The sequence below is a fragment of the Macrosteles quadrilineatus genome, unplaced genomic scaffold (assembly GCF_028750875.1).
Source record: "Macrosteles quadrilineatus isolate MER2022 unplaced genomic scaffold, UCM_ALF_1.0 Scaffold_3__2_contigs__length_128488019, whole genome shotgun sequence".
Classification (NCBI taxonomy): domain Eukaryota; kingdom Metazoa; phylum Arthropoda; class Insecta; order Hemiptera; family Cicadellidae; genus Macrosteles; species Macrosteles quadrilineatus.
In genome coordinates, this window is record NW_026542596.1 from 6,439,920 (window position 1) to 6,464,473 (window position 24,554).

A 24,554-nucleotide genomic window follows, 5' to 3' on the forward strand; every position below is an offset into this window, starting at 1 on the left:
CGTTAAAATTAAAATTCAAATTATACATTACTAGTTGGTACAGTTTTATTTACTTAGCTGACACTTTGGTAAGTTATTATAATTAGATATATAATTAAAAATAAAACCAATTAAATCTTCGATATACGTGTAGCAATTAATATGACCAATCATAATCAAACAAAGCAGCTTTGAAATGCAAGTGTAATGCATATTTTCATAAATAACATAATTAATATGATATTAATTAGTTTAATTGTATTTGACAATACAATTTAGATGAAAGATCTACTCAAGCTGAATTGACTGTAAACTACCTTTCAAATGTATTTATATAATTTTGTACCATTATTTTATTTAAATTTTAATATAAATTGGATTTTGTGCACTATTAAAAAAAATGTTATGGAATGATCGTTATAATAAATTATTTTTAAGAAAAGTATTAGATACAGTAATGTAGCTTTATCAAACACTATTGTATATTTCTTGGTCCCTAAGTAAGGACTTGGACGACACGATATGCGTTCTATCATAGTAAATTTAACATTGCGTGGTGAGAAAGTTACACATTTAGGAACATGGCTACCAAGCGAGTGTGTACTTGTGCTTAATATATTACCTTCTACATCCGGGTTAATTGTTACGAACACGCATCGTTATTGGTGGAGCAAGCTGCGAATGCAATGCGATGTTTAAATACCTACATATACCATAGTGTAAAAAAAAAACTTTATTGGCAATATGCTTAGCACAATGTTTTAATGATTGAAAAAAGCTTTAAATAAATAAAAAGGCTCGTACCTTAAATTTTCTACTCGTGTCGTTAACACTATTTACGCGAGTTGCGTACACTACTTTACCTACGACGGTGTTTTAATTACTAAAAATCACTACTCATAACTTCTAAGAGAGGTTATGTTTTTGTTTATAACTTCTCATTGCCACTGACAGTGAAGCAAGGAATCAAACACTACTTCACTAATTTCACCAATCAACAATTAAATTGGCCTGAACAGTTGAATTTCGAATCATTACAATTTTGCTTCTCCTCTCTCAATCCTTGAACCTCATTGGTCCGTTACCCGTGTTGTTATGAATAAAACTATGCTGTTATGAAAGTAAACAATGCTGTTATGAGATACTGTTCAATTCTAAGAACTGTACTGAAACGGCTACTTTGGAAAATGGTCGTAGGTAAAACTTATAACATACTAGGATAAATTAACTTGCCGTAACAAAATTCAAATTGACACATTTTCAAATCTACTTTAATTTTTTACTTTTTTATCTATTTCTGTTTACTTCTGATTACTTTTTGTTTCCTTACAAGTTTTTTTCTTGCACCCAACTTTTCATTTCCGTTACCCTCTGGAAATGTAAATTATATTCTAGAGTATAACTTTTATTGTTCTGTATTTATTAGAAATTAGTTATACCTCTTCTTGTCCAGTGCCAGTGTGCCCTTTTTTAATTTATATAAAATGCATATTTCTAGTTAATACTTCTTCATTACACTGGTATTTACCCATTGGTATTTATTTAAAAGCTATAGTTTCCCCAGTATGCATCATAGTTATCATATACTATATAGAGTTTGATGTGGGTCCGATATAAATGGATAGTTCATTTTGCAATAGGAATGGACTAAATAACACATGTCGTGAAATGAACTAAATGAATAAGCTGCATGCCATTAAAATATTATACATTTATTAATACTATTGTTTCACAAACTTACGAATTTAAAATACCATCGATGAATCTAGTTTCAATGATTTGGCTTGACTATATGGTATCTGACCTAATTTCCAAAGTTAGTAGTCTTGCTCAATGACTCGTACTTTATTGCTTTAACATACTTCAAGTACAGCCGGAACACACAGTTAAGATTATATTGGAGTGCAATCGACCGGAAATTAACAACTATCGGATATCCTCTGATTTATATCCCTGTTTACTTACTGAATTGCTGCTAATAAAAATTTATCAGTTAGCATTGGGTTTTAAAACGCTTTAAAAATAATTGAAAGAGTATCCAAACATACCGTAGATGACAGGAAATATAACCAAGATTTCTACCTTCAAATTTTAAGGTTTGGAAAAAAACACTTTTATATACAAACAGTTTTTTGACTACAAACAGTATTATAAATCTAATGATTTTAGCATGAGTTGAAATTGCTGAAAATAAAAGGTTAAGTCTGCAAATTTGATTTAATAGGCCTAATTCTGAGATTTATTTTATTTTATTAACTTCGACATTAAAGATTCTGCCTTGACAGAGTTAACTTTTAAAGGTTATTATACGTCTTGGGACCTATCCAATCCAGATGATTTGACATAAGGTAACTGACTTATCTATTTTGGCAAAGCAGTTTTTAAAATACAAAGATTTGTTTCCGTACAACAAATTGATACCTTAATTTATTTCCATCCTACCAGACAAATTAAAATACGCTATTTTAACAGCGAGGGCTTATTTGGCCAGAGATCCCGTATGCAAGTTTGTGTGTTTGTGTGTGTGCGTTAGAGTTTGTGTTATCAATTTGTGCACGCGTACAATGTGGACTCTCAATACATCATTACCAATGCTAGCTAACGATTCGAACTGAGTGTTCAAATACAAATTTTGTACACATGACAATTATAAAGCAGTTTTAAAACCTTGTGCTCCTAAAACCTTAGCTAACTGATTTCTTACATTTACCTTTAAAATTAGGGTTAAGCTGTATTTTACTACAAAAACACTCCCATGTGTGGAACAATCTATACCTAGACGTTATATATTAATTCAAATTGATATTTACAATTAATAAAGCAGAATCTAAGGTTTAAGCAAAATCAGAAAGACTTCTCCTGTACGTTACTGATTGATATCTAGTACGTTCTCTCTAGTATATAATAAAATAATAAACAATGAACAATATTCTTTGCAACTTATGTTTAGCATGAAATGAATGACTTATCTTAACAGCAACGTGACATTTCATTAGTTTGAACATGTAATTGGTTGCATCCTTAAAAATGTCAATGGACATGCGTCTTGTTTTAGTTTGTTTTTATAATATCTAGGATGGATGACAATACTTAAATCAAAATTTCAACGACACAGTTTACTACGCGTTTTTATATAATATTAAACCGAAATAGTCTCAAATATCGGTACAAATTGATACCTTTTAGAATAATTGTAAATACCTCGCCACGTTTTAAAAGTTTCTTTACGTGTTTTCACGGGGTTATAATAATCGTCACTTGACTTGTTTAAACCATCGATGTATAATAACTCCCTAGTAGAGTTATTATACATCGATCGTTTAAGAAGCGAATGCAATAACAATCTCGCTGATCACGTTTCCTATTAACAGCAAGCATTAAGTGCCTTGGAATTACTCAGATTATAATTTTTTTCTTACGTTGACTCTCCTGTAAGAACGAGCGAGTGAAACAACGTCGATAGTGTCTTCCTACAGCAATTAGCTAAAACGGCCTTGACGAAGAAATAATAGGTGACAATTATCTCACCTAATACCGAAATTCTGAGGAACGTTCCTGGGGCTATGATTGCAAAGTAACTTTTTTTCCCAATCTTCAACTCATAGATCTCCTTCGACTGTAACAATGATCCTTATCTTGTCAAATGATGGATACTTTTAAGGAAACTATCCAATAACCCGGTTTCACTATATAAAACCCTATAGGATTTTTTATAATCTTTTGTAGAAAAGATTACTCATAGAATTATATATATATATATATATATATATATATATATATATATACACACACAAAAGACTTCACCACACAAACCACACCTGCTTCTAACACGACCTGTGGGTATTACCAGCATTACGTGAGTCATAAATTAGCTCATAAACACCCCATTACCTTATCTCTTACATGATTTATGATAAATGGTCTCACTTATGTGCGGTAAAATTGGTTACTACCAGGTAATAGTTAAATCACTGCTCGGTTATGTTAATATTGTGTTTAGAAATACGATATTTTGCGAACCACTATCATAAATCATAACCTTTTTTACTCAAATACATTTTAGAGCTTAAAGTTTGATTTTAAATACAACCATTAATTGACTTGAAAAATAAAAATAAAAATAATGGACCAGTCTGACCAACTTATACCTCTATTTGAGTGCTTTGGACTAGGAAATATTTCTAAAATAAGATGAAAATGAATGTACGATCGTTATGTTTACATGTTAATGTATAACCCGAAGTAAATTATACCGTAATTTATAAATCCCCCAAAAAGTACCTTTAATGCCACTTTTATTATATCTAAGTGATGATTTGATAATCAAAGTAATTTTTAAGTTAGATTTTTTTTGTATTTGAATAAACATTGACGATCCATAAAGTTGGTAGATAAAGGTAGTCATATACTGCCGTATAGCTCAGAAAGCAATCCTATTGGATTACGGAAAAATACATAAACAAAATACAAATCTATACACCAAGTCATGCACTTAATTATATAGAATTCGAAATTGTAAACAGTAACCTTAAAATTTAAAATTTTATATATTCAAACCTTTAGACTATCTTTACTTAAACCTTCATATATTTTTTTAACTTACATATTTATATGATAATCTTTCTTTCTATGTGATCTATATGATAGCTATTAACATTGTTTGTTATGCTTGACAACTTTTCCCATGATTGTTTTTGGCTCAAATGGCAGACCTAACCAAGTGGTTTTATTAACAAGATTAAACCTTAATATAGATCTAGTTTGATTGCAGTTTGATCTAACTTGCATCTTTTCAATGCATAACACTTTGGTCAATTCAATAAAGTAATGATTTGATTATAAATCGACCAAATCGTCCTATACATCAATTTCCACCTCCATCACAAAGTTATCAAACTGCATTTATTGAGTGTGAAGTATTCTTGGTTGGTAATTGAAGCGTGTTCTTGCTTTAGCTAAATATTTTAGTAATTGAATTAAGTTTATGATATATCTTTTAGAGTATTAGATATTGTTTGAAGCGAAACAGTATTTATATGACTTTTACTCTTTCCACCATAAAACTCGTTGAGTGAACTATATGATATCTGTTAATCCTTCGTACCCTAAAAACATTTTTTTTCTAAATTAAAACCGGCAAAAAATATCTATATCTATAAAAGGGGAACTATGTATGTATGTATGTATGTACCTTATTGACTCCGAAACCAAATCCATCAAAAGGGCTCCGCCCCAGAGGGTTTTAGGGGGTCCAATTTCAGACTTTTGGAACTACAATGTTTACAAAAAAATATAATTTAAAAGCAGATGTTTACTTCACCAATTGTAGGTTTCGATAATCACAACATTATGTAGTCATGGTTTGGAATAAAGCCACAATATTTCCACAGAATGCAGCACAGAAAACTATTTTACTTTTACATATGTCCAAATATATTAATCTCCAACCGCAGCACACCTGTGCACTCAACAACGTTTAAATTCTTCCCTACTGTATTAAATATATAAACAAAAAAGTAAAAACCTCTATCAAAGTAAAAACTTATACCTAGTAAATATATAAAGATATAGATCATAAAGAACAAATTACCATTTAAAATAATAGTTGTTAGCGCAGCAACGCGCGCCGGGTAACTGCTATTACTTAATAATAAATTAATGAACAAATATAATATGTTGGTACGCATGGATATATAACGAATTAATAATCATTACTTATTATGGTTACAATCTAAAAAAAAATCATAAATATTCAACATGAAAAACAAAATCGTAAACAAACAAAATGTTAAAAACAATGAAGAATCACCGGGGGGATTGTGGAATGAAAGAGTTGGTTTGCGAAAGTAAACACAAATGATAACGTTTTTTGCGTAAATATTTCCAATTGATTGCAGAAAAATGAGGGAAAGTCCTGACGCGATAACTGCCTATATTTACCCCTGATCAGACTGTGTGTTTGAAAAAGGTTGTAATTTTATGTTGGCTGTTTTGTTGATGGAGCGTTAAAAATAGTTATATTAGATTACTAGCAGAGTACCCGTCCTTCGTACAGGGCTGATATATAAGTATAAAATGCTTATTGCAGTTATACTCAAGCTTTGCGTTTACAATGGGGGGAGGACACAGTTTTATAAAATTTGCTTCTCTAAATTTACAGTATACTACTCGTATTACACATCTACCATAGCCATATTGTTCTAGAAATTCACCTAAAAATAAAAATAAATTAATGATAAAAAATAACTGTAAAAAATCCTACTTTGACAGTTCTCATTGCGTATCATCATTTTTCGTTGCTGCTTAGTTCAAATTAGCTGTTTTCATAAATGCAAAAAAAATATTAGTGCTACACCCTTTTGGCAAATCTGATAACTTTTTAATGCTTTTCATATCATAGAACCAACTTTTTAGTTGAAACAGCTGACTAAATTCTTTAATTCCCTTGAAATATGAATACTCATAAGGTTATCATGGGGAACTACAGAGCCACTGGGGCGGAGCCCGAATGGATTTTTGGGATAAAATATGCTTATATGTTAATCGGGAATGTGAGCTATCATCATGCCAAATTTCAGCCCAATCTGTCCAGTAGTTTATGTGTGATTGAACTTCTACCTTGTAAGGTGTTGTGTACGACAGAAACTAGTAATCAAAAGCATCACATTGTTGGAGACAGGCTTAAATTAATTACGATCTATACATCAAAACAGTGTACAGCATTAACGTGAAAATACATCTATTTATACCCATCGTCAACGACATTACCCATAAACTTCTATAAGATTAGAAGGCTTTCACTAGCGATTGTTTGTAATTTGTAATTTTGTTTGTATCAATATGCATATAGTTTAATTTAAATACCTACAAGTAAATTTCTCGCATGAAAGCTATAATTTAATACAAAATATTTTGCTTAATAGTTTGCCTAATGTTTATATTGATGTGATCAAGTCGTAACAGGTAAACAAAAAAATTGTACCCCAGATCCAATAGCATATAATGCATAAGATATACGAAATAAAATATTAGTTTACCCAGTGGCTTGACGCACAGTCCTTCGTGATAAATTAATAATATTAAAACAGATTATTTGTTTATAACCATAATGTATTGTTCAGTAAGAAGTTTCTATTATACCGGTTGGATTTAATAAAATCCATTCAATTTTTTTTATTACAAGAACACCTTTGTTTATTCTTCTATATCTTCCATGAAATTTAAGAAGCTTTAAACAGAAAACAGAACCGTTTAACCGGTAACCATTAAATATTCAAGATTCTTATGGTGAAGAATCACAAAATAATTTACAAATACAGTTCTACGTATTTTTAAAACTGTGTTTTTAATTCCTGTGATCACGTTTCAACAAAAATATAAAACAAACAACGTTCAATCACAAACCTTAATGGAGTTCTGATTGAATGTTAAAACGTTTAAAATATTACAAACAATTTACCTCTAATTGCACGGCAACGTCATTTAAGCGAGATCAATATTCAATCTCGAGCGGTCTTAATGGAAGTTCAGTGATAGCCATTGTAGGGTCATCTATTGGCAACTGATTATCGGTAACCTAACTGTGGTTGAAAAGGAATAAACGTACCCTCAATTTGTAGAACTATAATTTAAGTCAAAATGTGTTTACTGTCTCCAATTTCTTCAAATGCATGTCGCATGGGGATGAATGTTTCAATATTCTCCATAAGAATAACAAGGGAATTTTAAATTTATAATCTTTTGAATGATCTCCGGAACCAATAAACTTACAAAAATACTTTAATATACTAAATTATTTGTTTTTAAGCTATTTAAAATATTCTAGAGAGAAACTGGGAAATTTTGTGCTTTTAAGGCCAAAAGAGAGGAAACCCAATTTTTAGCCCATAAAACTCTGTTCCCATGGCCCGATCATGCCAGTTCGCAAGCTCATTGAAGCGTTCACGGACATATACTGTATATACATATACATATATATATATACTGTATATATATATATATGGGTGTGTGTATGTATATATCTAACATTTGGAATGAATGGTGCTTTTGGCCTCTGGATACATAAAAAATCAAAAGTTAATTGGTCCTCGGACTAGGTCTTACCATTATACCTACGGTAATAGATTATTCCCTATATGGGAAATTCACTAATATAAAATATTGTTAATGAGCTTAAGGTATACAATTTGTAGAATTTTGCAAAAGTTTTTCGCGGGATAGCGAAACATAGTTCTATAGTTCTATCTTATGCACATTTTCCTACGTGTTTCGTTATCTCTGGGTTCCTTCTGTATAATCTAAAAGCATAATACATTTTACCAATACTTCTTATATAGGTTCAAGATGCGGTAAAATATTCATATAACCATGTACATATATTTCAAAAAATCTGTTAAAAATTAAAATAAAATAACACCCTATAACATATAAAGTAAACTTTTCACAACTGAGTATAATCTAATAAGTAAAAATGATATCACAAGAATCATTATGCACCATAATAAGATAGCCAATGAATGCTGTGTACTTATCTATTTTTAAGTTTAATTTTAAGAGACAGTTGGCAACACTGCTAGTGACGTAAGCGGGTGGTAATCAGCTGATCAGTATGCGGGGCCACGGCTCTTTGCAATTACATTCCCCAATATTTGCTGTCTCCTTTTTATTCCCCCTTCTTTTTGAGAAGAATAACTCTGGTTCGATTAAAGAAAACGATTTGAATCTGCATAACTGACCTCAATAACCTTTCAAGCAATTAGGTTTGTTCATTAACAATCCTCTTCTTAGATTAATCTAACCTTTAATTAACGTTATATACTGACGGTCAGAAAACACAGAGAAGACTTCCTGGAACTAAGAAACTTGACAAAGAGAAACATCGTAAGAAAACCTCTGGAAGGGGTGTGACAAAGGAATATAGTGTTTGATGTGGTCAGGGCAATAATCGGGCTGAAGAAACTTCATGAAAGGTAGGATAGCAGGAATTTAAATAGCAGAAGAACAAGAGGTTACTTTTGTATGAAACCTCATACCTTTTGCCACACTGACCTTAGAATAGACATTTTGTATCCTATCTCTAACTTTCTCAATTCATAGGGGAACATTCTTTTCATAAGGAGACCCTTATAACAATATATTAGATTCTCGACTGATTGTGTCTTAATTTTAACAGACCCTAGTGGGTTGCCGCAATATGTCTGGGAACCTACTGTAGCTAAAGATTTTATGTAGTTTTGAGAGGCTAGGTTTGGAGGCGATTCACACACGTAGTGTCATCCTGTTTGAATCCGTTACAAACTCACCCTATGGTGGTAGTAAGCAAGATTAAAAAAAAAACATTTTATCATTGATTTTTTGTGCCATGATCAGTTATGACGTACAATAAAGAATCACCAAAATTAGGTTACATAAAAATTTATTTTTGCTATTTCCAACAAATGTTAATAGGTAAAGATTTTACCCCAATAAATACAGATTGGAGAATTCAACTGTTATACTGCTTCAGATACTTTTTAGCGAACTTCCCTATAGGGAAGTAGCTATTACCGTAGGTGGCACGGTAAGACCTAGGCTCGGGACCGATTTGCTTTTTCATTTTGATGTCCCCAGAGAATGAGTTCGCAAACCAGCATGATCGGACCATGGGAACGGGGTTTTATGGGGTAAAAAATGGGTTTCTCAATTTTGACCCTCAAAACACAAAAATTCCCAATTTCTCCCTAGACATTTTTAAAGATCTTAAAAAATCAATAATTTAATATATAAAAGTGTTTTCGTACGGTTATTAGTAACGGAGAAAATTAAAAAATGGTAAATTTAAAATTCTTATAGAGAATATTGTATAACGTTGTAGCTAGCTTGTTTATGGATATATGTTGATAAAACTGGGCAAATTTATTTATTTTGAACAAAGCTATTAATATTCTACCAAAAACACGACAATAGTTTTTATGTAGCAGCAAACCTAGGTACTCGTTAAACCTAATGTTATTTAAATAGATTTAATTAAAAATCAATTCAGACAAATCTAAATTCTCTTATTCGGCAGGTTTGCTGCGGCGGGGGTATTTATACATTTTATGTTAGTTTTTTAAAAGTTACCTTACGTATTAACGGGTTCCAACTTAACACGTTAAATTAACTGTTAAATTAACTTATTGAATTATTAAATTACCTGCATATTAACTTTAAAGAGCAGAATTACAAAACAAGAAAGTTGGTCAAACATTTGCACTATCTCGTCAAGCATTAAATAGTTATTAACATATAAATATACAATATATTCCACCTTAATTTTAAATATACATTTTTAAACAATTCATAACTTAAACACTTTGAAAATAAAAATTATATCGGAATATATTACAAAACCTAAAGTAGCAAAAGACTGGCTTTTAACTGTAAAAAACGGACGGAACACTAACAAAACAACAGGAAATGAACTGTGAATAAAAGCCAACGAAATTACAGACAACGCCAGTGGACACTTTGCCAGTAATGAATACAAACAGCTGTTTAGTGACTCCGTATCCATGACGACGAAAGAAAACAAATTCAGGACTGAATCCTTTTGAATACCCTTATCCTTTCAAGGATGGTGTTGGTGATCTTTGCAATAACGTTCTACTAAAAGAATGGTGTCACTGTTTCATCTACAACTTGAATTAGTACGAATGTTTACCAACAAATCTTTTACTTTGTAAGCTTCTAATCACAACGTTATCACAGTTATATAACCATGAACTAATGATAACATTCTATTTTTTCGTGTGAATATTAAATGAGTTGAAATAATATAGCTTCCAATAAAAAGACTTATAAAAAACAGTTGTTAGTAAAGTTTTTTTAAGGAATTCAGGCCCAAAGTATAAATAAATAGCAATATAATATTTACTCCACAACACTTGTTAACTGACTGAAAGTATAGAAAGCGGGATTTTTACTTTTTATTTTGAATGTAATGTTTTTAAATTTTTGATTTGTTTTATAAACTTTGTTGTTCTTTTATACATAAATCTATTTTGCTTTCCCAGTATATTTGAGAAACTACTCGTATTACCATAGCCTACTACCATAGCTGGATGGTTGCAGCCAGTAAATGTATCATTATATACGTCGTACTTTTACGTACATAATTTATGTATTGTTATGTCATCAATACGCAGGTGAAATACTACATACAATTTCTATTTTTGGATTGTTGTTGTCAAATAACGTGAAGCAATTATGTACACAGCTAAAAAAGTAGACACATCGTAATTTCTTCAAATGTGCACACTTAACTTTAACAAATCAATAGGAAGAAAATAGTTACAAATTAATAAGTTTATTAATATTTAGAACGTTTTAAATTTACTTAAACTTCCGTCAAAAGTCTTAATGTTTCATCTTTATATTCCTCTTTTTTACTAAGTGAAAATGTTTTACCTCAATTTAAGGAACTATTAAACAACGTATTTGTGAAAATAGTCCTGTGGTGATACCAAACAGTTGACTACCATAGTTACTAACTATCAACACTCAAGGAGTGTCTAGTTACTACCCTAACTACAATTATTGTAACTATCCGTGTAACTACATAGAGCTAGCACTGCATATAAATGAGACAATTACACTGTTACACTAACACTACCCTCTTTAGACTGTCCATTGTAACCTAGTTACACGTTTGAGCGGTTACACCTTTTACATAGAAACATAACTTGTTTGAATATTTCAAAATAAAAGATATTGTACCATATTTTGTCCACATACTGCAAGTTACTAAATGTATGAATTACGTTTGATACCTTAAACCTGGATCGTACAGACATTTTATAAACTTTTTTAGTTATTTACTTTTTATGTTTAATATGGTATTAAGATTCAAGTTTTAAACATCGTTATTTACTTCGGTAATTTTCCATTCAAACTGTGCTTTGCTTATTTATTTTTATACATTGACTACATTCAATCATTCTGTAAACCTGAAATAAGGTTTTTTTAGCCATAACCTAAAATGTTTTGACGTTTAATTCACTATCTAAATTGCTATCGTTCCTCAGCAAGAACATAAAATATAAAATTATAAAATATAAAATATTGCCATTAATCTCCTAATTAGGTTATCTAATAGTAGAACAATAGATTTTTGCGGACAATTGAATTTCTCATCAATGTAATTGAAGGACAAAAACTAATAGGTCCAATGTAAATATATATTTTATTACGTTTTAAAATATAGTTTACTTAAAAAATAGTTGATGAATCGTGACACAATCTTTTTATATGCTGCAATTATTGTAGATGATGATGATGATGATAATAATCTCTTGACTTTTATACAATTTAAAATACAAAGACAAATAAAAATTATAAATATTTTTCTTGGCTTGATGGTGCAAGGATTTTACTGTTACTTCATCACATATCGCACAGCCACTTTTAATGGCAAGCTAAATAAAATATTACTATCTAGCAACTCAGTTTTTCCATGTACAATATTGTAGTAATTTAAAGGTGAGTCGACAGAATTCAAGATAATTAGGCTATTAGTATTCCAGATAGTATCTTACTATTACGCTGGGCCACCCTTGCTACTGTTTGTCTAATCCTAACTTTCAAGATATTCATGACGTATGATAAACGTATATTTATTTGAAACATAAATGGGTGTTATAAATTTTCTTTTGCCTTGTATAAATTACCACTATACCCCGTTATATTGCTATCAGAATATTCTTTGCTTATACATGAACCATGAATATTTAATCTTAAGGTAAGACTCATTTCAGTCCCTGAGGTCCCGGGTTCGATCCCGATTCCGATTTCATCTAAGTGGTAATGCCGCAACCCCTAGGTCTAGCCTGAAGTAATGTGAAGGACAAAAAAGAAAAAAAGGTAAGACTCATTATGAAATTAGTTCAAAACTGAGACTTGCTGCATTTTCATTTTATTTTAAGAGATTAATGTTCTGTAATACTTGAAACGTATACGTGTTTTCCCAGGCAGTGTTATAGCATATTTCAAATTACCTTATGGAAATCTCTATCCTAGACCTAGTAAGATGTTTAATTGGGAAATAAAAATCATAATTTAATTTGAATAAATGAATTTGAATAGATTTGGTAAATCTATTTTCATACGGTTGTGGTTCTCTTTTTTTGCAAAAATATTAGTAAAATGTGATGTGGTCAAGTATTAGTATATTTACTCTGTAATTTAAAACCACAAAAGTATTTTTTTTGTAATTCTTTTACAATATTTTTGCTTATGTATGTATGCATAAGCTGTAATTTAAAAACCATTTACTTATTTGTTACACTCATTATGAGTTCTGGTTGTACTCGTTTTATACAATTATATATTTTTACAAACCACATTAAAAGAGTGCAAATCTCATTTATGCTTTTAGACAATAAACCATTATATATTTATCACCAAGGAATGTAATAAAGACTTCACGAGGAGCGCTATATCAGACCACATCATAGGAGGAGCTGATTGCAATTAATTTATACAAACCACAAGACAGACCATACATAGCGCAAACAATGTTAACGTGATATAACGTTATATATGGCATTTGTGGTTATATTGCTCTGTATAGAGTTTTGAAATAAAATGATTATAACGTAGAATATAATTGCGATATATATATATATATATATATATATATATATATACCTAACCAATATAATACTTTAAATATAAATACAGTGAGTCTCAACTTTGCCACTGAGGATGCCACATCATAGAATAATTAAAACGTCTGGTTTTGTACATAGTGTAAATGCCGATTTGGCGCCGGAAAAACCAAGATTTTAGAGATTACACAGGCCCCTTAAGTCTATGAATAGATTATGCCATTTGTTCTGCATTTTATTTACTACCGAGACCTGAAGCAGTATAGACCAGTTCCATTGCTGCTTCCATTTTTTCTTCAAGAATATGTCATCTGATTATTTTAAACCACCCAAATGAAAAATACTTCTAATAACTTGTAACACTTATACTGTTAGGATGAGTGAGTCAGGCACGTCGTAATGTCAAGGACAAAGCATCAATACTTACATATGCAACACTTTGGCTAATAAATAATTGATAATGTGTAATCGGATACCAATCCAAGACTCATGAGACGGTAAATGTTTTTATAAATGGTGATCGATTTTAGTTGGACAATCCAGTCATCAAATGACCCGATAGGCAAATGACAAGAATGTTTATTAATATACTTTAATGAAATTAATATTTTTATTATTTTTATTCATCTCATGTTATATATTTTATTTTTCCTGGAAATACCTTCTTATGAGTGAAATTACATTAAGATAAAGCAATAAGTTAAACTGTTATTTATTAAGGAAAACACATCTGTATATATATATATATATATATATATATATATATCCCAGAAGTAAATATTTGTGTATGCCACGAAGTATGAGCCAAATCTACTGCCCTGTTGTGTGTATTTATAATAGTAGTGTTCTAGTTGTATTTATTAGTATTTACCTATCAGTGGCACAGTAATATAATATGTTTATGTTTATGCTACTATAAACAATACGTTATTATTAAGATATAGGCTACGTGTCATTGGTGAAGAATCCACTTAGGCTTTTCTAGGCAAGGACATTTTATTTTCTGCTTTATTTATTAATTTTTATAATTATCACTTCCACATATTGGTATGTAGTATTTTTCAATTTACAAAAAAGCTTATCCTACAATGACAGTTTTTAATGTACTGCAAGTAAAATACAAACTTACAAAAAAATACCAATAAGGGGAGTGAAGAAATGGAAAAATAGCTATCAGAATTCATGCTTTCCAATTTTTTTAGCGAATTTTCCTATAGGGAAGTAGCTATTACCGTAGGTCTCATGGTAAGACCTAGGCCCGGGACCGATTTACTTTTTCATTTTGATGGCCCCAGAGGCCAAAAACACCATTCGTTCAAATTTTTATATATCTATATATAGATATATATATATGTATATATATATATATATATACATATATATATATATGTGTGTGTGTCCATCCGCACGATAACTTGAGTAATTTTTGTCCGATTTTGATAAAATTTGGTTTGAAGGTGTAAGGCGGGATAAACTCGAACGAGTTCGCGAACCAGCATGATCGGACTATGGGAACGGGGGTTTACGGGGGGTTTTATGGGGTAAAAATAGGTTTTTCCCATTTTTGACCCAAAAAAAATAAAATTTTGCAAAATCTTTTCAAACCATTTTGTAGAGCTTAAAAAAACAAATAATTTAGTATATTGAAGTGTTACTATGCGCCTAATGGTTACGGAGAAAATTCCAAAAAAATGTAAATTTTAAATTCCCATGTTATTCTTATGGAGAATGAGTAAACTGTTGTAGTTTGCTTGTTTATGAACATATTTTGATCAAATTTGGAAAATGTTTTTATTTCTTACTAACTATTATCATTTTACAAAAAAAGTTTTACCCTCCCTGATGCAGCAAACCTAAGTACCTGTTAAAATAATTCTATTTAAATAGGAAATAAATGTTAAATTTTTAAGTAGACATTTTAGTGTAAATCCAATCAGACATATGGAAATTCGCTTAGTCTGCAGGTTTGCTGCGGCGGGGGTATTTATTTTTAAAAATGTCATCATATATACATATTGTTTAATGTAAAACAGATTTTAAATAACACTATGTTAAAACAATTTGCTTAAATTCTGAAATATTCAAAGCTGACAACCCTGAGTGACGTAAGCAGCCAGTAATCAGCTGATCTGTATGCAGGGCAGCAACTCTCCGCAATTAAATATCCCAATATTTACTAACCGCTTTTTTATTTGTCATTTTCCACCGCGCTCTCACGTAGCCATTCCACAGAACCATTAGTTATAACAACTAATTAATATTCATTCATTTGTTCAAAAGAAGTTGACATATTTTTCATTTTTCTACTCCATTTAGAATTTTCATATTGAAAGCATTCTGGATTGTTTTTGTTGTTGTGGATTGTTTTAAGGTTTATGTTTTAATATACTAGCATTTCCATTGTTTTTTATATCTTTTGTGTTACCTTATTTTATTATGTTCGAACGAATTAAAACTATTTGTAAAACTTATAATTGCAGAGGGTTGCAATATCTTGTGACGATTAATATCAACAATCAGTTCATTTTAAAGTTACCCTTCCCACTAGGGCGCAAAGTAACTCTTTTCGATAGCCGAAGTCGAAAAATGAGCGAATGTTGTAAAGACACTTTATCGAGATAGTGGTGAATATCTTGGGCAAAGGATCTTATTTCAACCACCTTAATCTTGACAAACATCAGATATTTGGTCTTAAATTCAGGTAGACAACATCATAAATGGTTTTGATAGTTCAACAGCAAAGGTTAATTGGAATACACGTTATAGAAGCAGAAAATGTCTGTAAGAAAATCCTTTAAACGAACCTAAGCCTTATTAAACCACCAAATGTAATTTTTAATGGTCCAATTGGACGACACAAAAGAATTGACAAAAATATCTATATGAATAACTTGAAAGCGAAGGCTTAGTCAACCGCTTTAGGGAAATTTGAAGAGCGAAGAAAATTATAAATAGCACAGTTTTTTACTAACTTAAAAAGTCTTATACCGTATTCAAAGAATATCACCCTTAACCAAATCCCTTTTATTAGCCACATAAATGGAGAAATTTATGCAGAACTTGGAAATTTATATTTTTATCTGTTCATAAGTGGCAAAAAAAAAAAAAACAATTTAAGACATTAAATCAACTAAAAAATGAACAAATATGGTTAATTATACGTTTTATTTTAGAAACTGCACAGGATTCATGAATCCAATGTATTTTTTTATATGTCGTAACGTTGGGCTAACAACATGATGGGCTGGCCACGTTATCTGTATGCAGCCCAGACTTGTGTAATCACGACTGGTATTATAGCACAACTACGTGACTGCCACCACTACACGGATAACCTTCAGTTTTTGTTTTTCAAATATTTTACGTGTTTAATCCATTGAATTGTGACAGCACATATGTTTGGACTAAAAAAACTTTACTATTTGCTGTGTAATATAAAAGCGTAGGTTCCATTTACATGTACCGTATTTTAGAGAAAAGTTATTCGTCTATTTAATCTAATTGGAATATCAACCATTGTTTCAAGTTAATGTATCACTAACCGCCTTAGAAATAGTAGATTCAGGCAATTTTGTTAAAAAAAGAAGAAGAAAATGTAGATATTGATGTTGGTTATCTTTATCTATCAATTGGAACTCACCGTCAAGTATTTTTAAACTTGGCGAGGCCAACCTGTTGTAATTTCATTAATTGAATTTGAATTGATAAAGAACGGGTGGATGAAAAAAGAACCGAATACAATTACACGTGATTTAAGTTTTGTTATAATAATTGAACAATAATGATCAAATCCTTTTATAAATATCACCTTTAATTTACATGCACTATATTCAATAGTGTTTTTCGTTTATTATAAGAAAAATATTGTCAAGGTCATTTTTATAATTACATAATCGCACCAAAAGATAAAGTATTAAATATATACTGTGGTAATAGAATACGTCTTCCAACATGTTTCAACATACTTCTTCATATTATACTGTTTCATTTTCCCAAATAGTAAATATTTATAAATATATATAAGTGATCAATTTCGACCAGTATGAGTCATTTAATCCAGGTTTCCACGTATTGTAAGCACTCGCAGTATAAGTGAGAATATAGGCCTACGTATATGTATAGTTTTAACCGTTGAATATCAACATTGTAGATTTTAATCTCCGGATTGCCAAATAATATTAAAATAGGTTAATAATCCTTCAATATTAGGCAACTAATTTTAAGTTTAATCTCTTATAACTACTTTAGTTAGTGACAATTTAGCATATAACGTGTGCGTTTTTTTAAACGTTTATGTTTTGGTTATTTTATTTAAGTTTGACAACCTTCACACGAAGATGAAAATGGCCTTGAGCTGGATGATGGTTCAATGCAATTAATGGAGCCATAATTAACGTGTTTCCATATACTGTATTGGATCCATAAAAAAATGCTTTCGTTATTTTTTCTTGATTTCCATTTAATATAATATTCGTTTACCGAATACGGTAATTACTAATTTAATCATATTAATACATTCCGTAAATAATTATTGTACAATAACCAGTTAAATAAATAGTGCAAATCACTATAACATTTATAATGTAATTGTAACTATCGGTTAATGTTTATCTACGAATAATTTTCCTTAAATCTGTGCAACATCAGAGATATCCAATCAAATCGAGTCTGTTTATGTCAATATCCATAACGAATGCAACCTAGATATGTCTTATCATATGTGACTGTCAAGTCCAGGATGATAACGTAATGGCAAATTAAATTTGTATCCCAGCATTAAATTGAACTTGATAGAGTCATGCAATACATCATGTGACATCTTATTTATTTTATAGCAATAATGTATTTTGACACAAAACACAAGCTGAATTTGATAAGTTAAACAACGGTGAGTCAGAAAAAATTTATCTCTAATTTATTTTAATCAAATTTAAAACTGTACGTGTACGTTATAGCTTAAATTACTTTATAAAACGGTGTTTTACTCTATCTATGTGAAACTTCTGACGTAGATTGTGTCAGATAACCTACATGGGTTATATTGAAGGTTACTCCCTGAACAACACTTTGTCAATGCTTCACGTGTTATCACAGATTTCATCAGGTGTTTTATGAGGAACACGTCAACCCGTGCCCTGATAGTGAACTATGTATGGCTCCGAAGAGAGGTTTTGTTTCATGAGCCACATTGTTTCAAATAACTGTATCCGCCATCATGTTAAACAATATAGATAGTTTTATGATGTAAGACTCAAGGTTTGACGATAGCATAACCAATAGTTATCAATAGTGATCATAAGGGTATAAATACATTCTTTTCAACTCGAGCTGTTTTAAAGAAGGGGAGAAATTAGTGAAGTTGGAAAAAAATTTTCTACCAGATTTTTCACCTGATTGTGAGATTATTTAAGATACTAACTCCCAAGGAACGTTTTGTTTACATTCCCAATAACCAATAATATATTTTTGTTGTTTATATTGATTTCCAATGACATGAGAACAGCTTTTACCCAGTCGTTCGTTAAGATATTATCTTACTTTGGGTCAACCATCTTGTTTAATATTCAAAGTAAACGTATTATGGTACCACCATAAACAATGAAACAATGGAATGAATCAACAACGGCTATATATGCTTGGTAAATTAAATTATATAGAAATAATAAAATGAACCGCTGATTCTCCAACTGATGGTTTAGAATAAAATATCTACCTTACCCCCAGAACTTAGTTTGTTATTTTAATTAATAATTGTAGTTTTTCCCCTATGACGCTAGGCACGAGCCCGGAATTGGTTTGCACATTACTTTAGACTAGACCTAGGGGTTACGGCATTATCACTTAGATAAAATCCATTGGTGATTCGGCGGAATTTGAACCCGGGACCCCAGGAACCGGAGTCCCACGCTCTAACCACTACACCATCTCGCTCACCAATAATTGTATAGAAATTGTTACTATAGTTCGGCCGCTTAGAAAGCGACCTCCTCCAGCTTTGGTTTAGCATTAGCGCGCAGGTAGTTTTCTAAGCGGCCGAACTATATATTACAATTATGGCAACTCAATTTGCTACATTACCGAACAGCTTCCCACTGTATTACACTTAATTACTTATTGTAATAGTCTGAAGATAACTAAATGTATTTTTCATGCAGTCTAACGCAATAAGAAATTAGGTTAAACTGAATAAAATATTTTGCATTAAAATTTTTGATTAATCAATAGAGATAGTTAGTTATGGTAGGCCTAGTAAGGTATAGTTTCAAACGACAATAAACAGAAATATTGTATATCACAAGCCCAACATGTGTTTACCGTACTCTTAATACTTTACTCGTAAAGTAATCATGCACTCGACATAAAAATCCCGGTAAACACATATGTTCCGGACTAGTAACGCTAGTTTACTATAATAGTTACAGGCTAGTATAATATTTAACACAACAAATTTATTCGTTACAGCTTTTAATATTGCAATAGGCAATATTTAAGCGTAGCAAACCGAGTTAATACAGGATAAATAAACTACAACCATACACCATACACCAACCATACTCCTTTTCACCACACTACGATGTTTTTAGCCGTTTTACAAACGTTTATGGGAGGCCAAAAGCTACGTTTCGCTGTCCATAATGGTGCTGTCATCGTCATTTGGGGACCGAGTAGGTGTTTTCATCCCTAGGATCGAAAACCGGCCCTTATTATATAAATTATATAATTATTTATGATGTTTATAAATGAACCAGAAAAGTTGAATATCGATGAATAATTCGGATCTTTACTCATCAAATTGGGTTATGAAACTAGATTCAAACATGTATTTCCATCAATAGTAAAATTAAAATACGACTTGTCTGGTGAATTTTAATTCGATGTATTTTATACAATAAAAATAATTTCGAGCCGGCGAAACCTCATTTTTGGCGCTAGGTACGAAATATACTATTTTTCTGCTCTACTGCCTCTTGCTCTTCACCGCAAGAATATAGAAGAATATAGACCGCAAAGAAAAAGAATTTAGCATCGCACTGCATGTACTGTGAAATAAAATCAAGAACTAACTTAAACTCATTTAATCATAGAACAAAATATAACATTATTTGTTTACATTTTTATAATAAACATAAAACCAAATTATCAGCTGATTCCAATATATTACACTTTTCCCTCCTCATCGTCTACCGCACCTTCTCTTCTTCGCAGTTGATCCGAATGTTTTCTTTTTATCACTCCACCACACATGACTTCATAAGAGTATAAGCCATTGCGTTTGACTATTGTTCCTGCTATCCAACCAGGGCTATTCTCTTTTTTCATCCATACTTCTTCCCCTTCACTGAATGCTCTTAAGGTTTTCTTTTGAGTTGGGTTTTGTTGTTCCTTCCAAATTTTCAGATCTAATTGTTGTCTAAGGTTTGGTCTCATGTTGTCCAACATGGTTGGCATTCTTCGACCAAGAAACAACTCAGCAGGGGCTCGTCCTGTTGTTTTTTGTGGGGCATTTCTGTAACTGAACAACACATTTTGCAATGCCAATGAAGAATCATTAATTTCTTGTTTTGTTGTTCTGTAACGCCTTTTCAAAGTCCCTATTAGACGTTCAACTAAGCCGTTACTTCTAGGATGATAAGGAGTAGTTCTTATATGTCGAATTGAATGTCTCTTGAAAAATGCTTCCATTTCAGTAGAGACAAACTGTGGCCCGTTGTCAGTTACTACTTGTGATGGTATCCCATACCTGCTCATCCACGATCTTAATCTTTGAATTATGGCAGTTGAAGTCGTTGTTCTTAAACATTCAACTTCTGCCCACTTAGATAGCGCGTCAATCCCTACTAACCAGATTACTCCATCAACTGGTCCAGCTAAATCCAAATGAACTCTTTCCCACACTTTTTCAGGAATGTTCCATGGATAGACTGGGACTTCTTCAATGTTTCCTCTGTTTTCTTGACATGCTTCACAAGTCTTAACATGCATTTCAACGTCTTTGTCAATGTCAGGCCACCATACATAGTATCTCGTAATTGATCTCATAGCTGAAATTCCAGGATGGCCACAGTGCAAAATTCTCAAGATTTTTTTTCTCATATTTGTTGGCACAACAACTCTACCAAACCACATCAAAACACCATCTTCAACTGATAATTCTTCTTTCCTTTGTTTATATGTTTTAATGTTATCTGGTACCTTCTCTGGCCATGCATTTAGCACATAACTTTGTACTAATTTTATCTCCTTGTCCAAACTGCTGTTATGTTTGAGTTCCTTATAGGACACCAATGTCTCAACTTTATCCATGTTTAAAAACTTTATGTCTCTTACATCGGTAGCTTCTTCTCTGATTCTGATGGGAAGACGGGATAGTGCATCAGCACAAACGTTTTCATCTCCTTTCCTGTACTTGATTTGAAAATTGTACTGATTCAGTTCGAGGGCCCATCTCACCAACCTATTGTTCATTACCTTTGGAAGATTCCGGTTTTCTCCAAATATTCTTTGAAGGGGTTTATGATCGGTGACAAGTGTGAAGCTTCGTCCGTATACATATTGGTGAAACTTTCTTACAGCAAATAAAATTGCAAGTGCTTCTCGATCAATATTCGAGTATCTTTTCTCAGCATCTGAAAGAGTTCTGCTAGCATACGCTATTGGTTTTTCCAGACCATCTTCACACTTGTGCATTAGGACACTCCCAAGACCGTCTTCTGACGCATCACACACCAACACTAGAGGTTTGGATTCATCATATGGAACAACTGTGTCTTCTTCCGAAAGAATCATTTTGACCTTTGTAAATACTTCATCTTCTTTCTCTGTCCAGATCCATTTGGATCTGTTGCTGGTATTTCGATGTAACCTTGAGCACAGCGCATGCAACCTAGGGATAAACCTTTCATAATAATTTATGGATCCTAAAAAAGACCTAAGCTGTTTGACATTTGTAGGTTTAGGTGCCTTTTGTATTGCTTCAATCTTCTCTTTTGTCGGATGGATACCCTGTTCATCGATAATGTGTCCAAGATAGGTGACTGAATTCTGCATGAATCTACATTTTTCTTTCTTCGCTTTTAGCCCTGCTTCACCCATTCGTTTTAATACTTCCTTTAAGTTCATGAGATGTTCTTCTTTGTTTCGGCCCGTAATGATTACATCATCTAGAAGTACCCCCACTTGTGGTATGCCTTCAAGGAGCTTCTCCATGTATTCCTGAAAGATACCTGGGCTGGAGGTTATACCAAATGGCAGTCTCTTGTATCTATAGTATCCAACGTGTGTGGATATTATCAGATATTTTCTGTCTTCCTCCGATACTTCCATTTGGAGATATGCATCTCTCAAGTCGACAACTGAATACTGCTTCCCTCGAGATACTTTATTCGTCAGTTCCTCAAAAGTTGGCAAAAGTGTTGTATGGGTAATGATGTTTGGGTTTAAGGTTACCCGAAAATCTCCACATATTCTAATTGTGCCATTTTCCTTCTCAACATTTACTGTTGGTGTTGCCCATTCGATAGGAGTTTTGGAAGGGTCTACCTTTTCTATAACACCGTCACTTACCAGTCTGTTTAGTTCTTGCTCAACTCTACTTCTTAGTGGAAAAGGCACTCTGCGAGCAGGAAAACACCTAGGCTCTGAGTCACTCTTAACATGTATCTTCGCCTGATAGCCTTTAATTGTTCCCAATTCTTTCTTAAATACATCACTAAACTCTGAAATAACTTGGTTAATTTCCTCTTCGGTTACTATAGACGCATTTTCATCCTTATGGGTGTTATCCAACTTACGAATCGTAACACTAGGTGGTAATTTCATGTTGAAGGCAAGCATCCATGGTAATCCAAATAAAGGAGATTCGTTTCCATTTACCACAGCAGCCTTAAGTTTCCTAATCCGTCCATCAACTTTAACGTTAACTTCACACTCTCCTAAAACATCCAGGGTATTGTTTCCATAAGCGACAAATTTTGTTTTACATGCCCTCAAATTTGGTGATCCAATTTGTTTCCACAGGTGTGCATCAATCATCGATGCTCTAGCTCCTGAATCAAACTCCATGGTTGTTGGTACTTCATTTAGGGTAACATTAATTTGTGCTCTTGGGATCTTCCTATTAGGTTTAAGTTCAGAAATTCCTAACTGTACCTCTTCTTCCTCTGATGTTATGTCTGTGTCGTTGATTTGGTTCAAATAGGCCTTTTTTGAACGACAATGTCGCGGAAAATGACCCATCTTTCCACAGAAGTGACATTGTTTTGTCTTTTTGGTTCCACATTGCCGTGAGAAATGACCTTGCATTCCACATGAAAAACACTTAGACTTTTGAGCTGGACAAAATTCTCCATTGTGTACTAGTCCACACCGATTACAATCTTCTGAAGAATGCCTGTATGTTTCTTTTGCCAAAGATCTATTTTTCTTATCATAGTTATGTACCTTGTTAATTACAGGCATAGCTTCTTCTAAAATATTCATTTCCCGCTTAGCTCTATCCATCGCTTCAGCTAAATCTACCAGCTCATTTAAAGTTAAACGTGAACCATCTTTATTTATGCCTTCTGGCCACCTTTGCCTGATTTCAACTTCAAACTGTGGAAAGTTAACGCCACCAGCAAATCTATCCCTTACTCTTTCCTCAAAATACCTGTCGTATTTACAGTAGGAGGCTAACTCTTTTAAACGTAAGACGAAATTTGAAAAACTCTCATAATTTCCTCTCACACATTTTTCAAAGTCTAGTCTCGCTGCAAAGATTGTTTTACTAGGTTTATAAACACACCGAAATGTATCAAGCAGTTCAGTCATTGGTATGTCATAAATTTTCCTAGGTAAAACAAAGTTAGATACCTTTTTGAGGGGTACAGGTCCAACATATGCTAGAAGAAGATCCCTTCTGGCCTCCTCAGTTTCATCACTGTCATCACCCAATCCCTTTACCTTGCACAT

The 24,554-nt window shown here is 32.0% G+C and overlaps 1 protein-coding gene across 3 annotated transcripts in view; it reads right to left on the reverse strand.

Annotated features, from left to right (window-relative positions):
• The window catches only part of LOC128989814 (teneurin-a-like), an 880,316-nt gene that overhangs the window by 362,481 nt on the left and 493,281 nt on the right, over window positions 1-24,554 (reverse strand). The window lies entirely within an intron of this gene.